The 3,856-nt window shown below is 46.6% G+C and overlaps 1 non-coding gene across 1 annotated transcript; it reads right to left on the bottom strand.

Moving 5' to 3' along the window:
- Positions 1-280: 280 nt before the first annotated feature.
- LOC118590462 lies at positions 281-387 on the bottom strand. The gene has a single exon (XR_004945764.1). It is a non-coding gene; the product is annotated as a U6 spliceosomal RNA (small nuclear RNA).
- Between the last annotated feature and the right edge of the window lie 3,469 nt (positions 388-3,856).

Here is a 3,856-nt window from a genome sequence, read left to right as displayed (position 1 = left end):
TTTTTAAGTAGTTGGTGCCTTATTATAAAGAAGGGAGCAGCAGGGGCTGGAGAGGTGGCTTAGCAGTTAAGAGCACTGACTGCTCTTCCAGAGGACCCGGGTTCAATTCCCAGCACCCACATGGCAGCTCACAACCATCTGTAACTCTAAGATCTGACACCCTCACATAGACATGCAGGCAAAACACCAATGCACGTAAAATAAATAATTTTCAAAAAGAAGGGAGCAGTAAATCCAGATCCAAAGCACACAGCCGTCATAGCCGGCATCTGCCCCCTGTGGAAACATGGAATGCGTCACGAATCTGTGTGTCATCCCTGAGCAGGGGCCGAGCTAGTCTTCTCTGTATCCTTCCAATTTTAGTATATGTGCTGCCAAAGACAGAACTGTTTTTGTTTTGAGACAGGGTTCCTTTTTTTCTTTTTTTCTTTTTTTGGTTTTGTTTTCTGTTTTGTTTTGTTTTGATTTTTCGAAACAGGGTTTCTCTGTGTAGTTTTGGTGCCTATCCTGGATCTCTCTCTGTAGACTAGGCTGGCCTCAAACTCACAGAGATCCGCCTGGCTCTGCCTCCCGAATGCTGGGATTAAAAGTGTGCATCACCCCATCACCCCCAGCTGAGACAGTTCTTTATGTAGCCCTGGCTGTCCCGGAACTTGCTCTGTAGACCAGGCTGGCCCCAAGCTCACAGAGATCCAGCTGCCTCTGCTTCCTGAGTGCTGGAATTAAAGGCGTGTGTCACCACCACCCAGCTCAATTAATTTAGTTTTTTGAGATAGTTTCACTATGTAGCTATGGCTGTATGTAAACCAGGTTTAATCTGAATATACTTCTACCCTCCTCCTTGAACCCCCACCACACCTGGCCAGATAGACTTGTTAAAATAACAACCATAATAGGTGCTCTTCTTCTATACACAGGTGTGTGTGTGTGTGTGTGTGTGTGTGTGTGTGTGTGTGCATTTTGCATTTTTCACTTAACGAAACTTCTGTGGAGATTTTTTGTATGTCAGTACACAACACCTATTGTCCATTGCTATGAATCTCTAGTTCACATTCCATTTTAGAGATCACTTCAATTGACGGAATTCATTGTCTATTGACAGATATTCGGTTCTTCCTTTTTTTTTTTTTTTTTTTTCTTTCCTTTTGAGACAAGATCTCACTATGTAGCTCTGGCCAGATGGTCTGGAACCTGCTAATGTAGACCAGGCTGGTCTTGAACTTACAGAGGTCTGCCTGCCTCTGCCTCCCTCCGGAGTCCTGGGATTAAAGGTGTGCACCAGCACGCCTAACCTTATACCACGTTACACTTGGACGGGTATACATGAATGGAAAGGCTTGGTTAGAGGGTATGTGTGCACTCCAGTCAAATTATTCTACAGAGCAGTTGCACAGCATACCATTAACCCAGCAGCAAAGTTACCTTAGTGTTTAGTTTGACGTTTGTTTACTTGTCCCCCTTCTCTGACCGCAAACACCGTGCCTTGCTCAACCCGCTGTTCCTTGTGCACCATAAAGCGCCCGTACTGTGGACTGTCTCCCAGTGTTTGCTCTAAGAATCCAGCCTGGAGCCCTCTCTACACTGTACAGCTGTCTTTCTTCTCCCTGGACTCAGAACAGTTCTTTCTGAGGGCAAAGGGAAGTGCTGGGGATTGAACATAAGACCTTGAGTGAGTGCTGGAAACCTGACTAGGGTGATGAGGGATGAAGAAAGGACAGACACACAGACACACTTACAGAAAAGCTGGGATCAGGTGAGCTGTGCTTGCTCTGGTGGTGGGCATGAACTACACAAACCCCAAGAAGCTCCATGTGTCTATTATGCACTGGAGAAGGAGGACTTAGTCTCCCCAGAGGGCCTAGGTAGGGAGCAGTCTCAGGTCACAGGCTTCTCTGAGGAGGGAAGCCACAGTTGCTAGCTTTTGCACACACTGCTCAATCATTTGCAGACACCAGAGGAAAGCTTGGCCATTCTTCTGAGCCTCCTGGGGAGGAAGGCTTTGCCAATTTCCACGGGTCTGAGGCATTGTTGTGCCTTGCCAACACTGCAGGTTCACTCTGAACTTCCTTGGCTCCGTCCACTCCTTACACGTTGACTCGGGGCTTACTCTGCTCCCCACAATGAACCGCTTCCACCCATCACCTCCCCTCCTCTCGCTGATGCAATGGCTGCCACACGGTAGGGCTCAGTAAGCTCAAGCTGAAGGAACGAGTCCGTGAGTTCCCAGCCGGTGGCTCACCCAGCAAACCAAATGTGAGTTCGAAAACAGGGTAAGCTAATGGTGGGGATTTAGCTCAGTGGTAGAGTGCTTGCCTAGCAAGTGCAAGGCCCTGGGGTAGATCCTCAGCTCCGGGGGAGGCGGGGGGAGAAAGAAAGAAAAAGAAAAGGGGCTCCAGACTGAAAACCTGAGAAAGGGGGCAACAGGTAAGACTTACCGGGGAAAATGTTCCAATGGACAACACCCTGCCAACAGACAAAAAATCCCAGGGAGAGATGTCTCAGTGGGTAAAGGGACCTACTGCCAAGACTGACCAACTGAGTTTGACCCCTGGCACCCACCTGGTTGAAGGAGGGAAGTCCCACACATTGTCCTTTGATCTCAACATACCATAGCATGTGCACCTCCAAGACAAAATAACAACAAAGCCACTCAGATCTAACGTGCTTTCCTTCGTGATTCATAGACTGCCCCCATTCCATAACTAGAATGCAGCCTCATACCTGTAGTAGCAGAACACAGTGGAAACAGAGAAATAGAACAAAGCGGGAAACACTGACCAGAAAGTGGGCACCAGGAAATACAACAAGAGAAAATACGTATTAAGTCACTTCTCCTTAGACCTAGTCCTAGGGTTGACCCCAGCGCCTGGGGCACGCCAAGCAAGAGCCCTTTGACTCACCTACACTCCCTGCCCACTTCTGCTTCCTTTACATGAGGCTCAAAGCAGACAGAGAATTCTTTAGTACGATGACTCAAACAGACCAGGACCCTCTGTTGTAGTAGCAGCTGGTCCACCTCTGTCTGCTTCTCTAAATACTCGGTTTGGTGTTATGCAGCATTTAGCACAAGAGACTCCATGTTGCCCTGCTCTGGTTTCTCAGAGCCTTATGAGGTACTCAGTCCAAACAACAGCCTGCCAAGTGGATAAAGATCAGAAGTCCCCACTGGAATTGTTTTTTCCCACCAGGCACATAGGCATAGGTGTTTAGGGTCCTGCAAAAATGTTCACTGAGCTCCAAAATATGAACGTAAATTTTATTTGTTTTGGTTTTTTTCTCTTTAATTTTTTTTTACAAGTATTTATTTATTTGGCTGTAGTGTTTTGTTTTGTTTTTTCCTCTTTGGGGCCCTGCCATCCAGCTCCCAAATAAATACATGGAGACTTATTCTTACTCATGAATGCCCAGCCTTAGCTTGGCTTGTTTCTATCCAGCTTTTCTTACTTAATTTATCCCATTTCTCTTTAACTATGTTTTGCCTCTGGGCTTTTTACCTTTCTTTATTCTGTATATCTTTCTTTCCTCGTTTCCATGGCTGGCTATGTGGCTGGGTAGCCCGCCCCTTGGCGTCCTCCTCTCCTTCTTTTCTCGCTCCTCCCTCTTCCCTAGATTTCTCTTCCTATTTATTCTCTCTGCCTGCCAGCCCTGCCTATCCTTTCTTGGCCTAGCTATTGGCCGTTCAGTTCTTTATTAGACCATCAGATGTTTTAGACAGGCAGAGTAACACAGCTTCACAGAGTTAAACAAATGCAACATAAAAGAATGCAACACATCTTTCCATCATTAAACAAATATTCCACAGCATAAACGAATGTAACACATCTTAAGCTAACATTCCACAGCATTCTGCGTGTGT

The sequence above is a fragment of the Onychomys torridus genome, chromosome 8 (genome assembly GCF_903995425.1).
Source record: "Onychomys torridus chromosome 8, mOncTor1.1, whole genome shotgun sequence".
Taxonomy (NCBI): Eukaryota; Metazoa; Chordata; class Mammalia; order Rodentia; family Cricetidae; genus Onychomys; species Onychomys torridus.
This window is presented reverse-complemented; position numbering and strand designations above follow the sequence as displayed.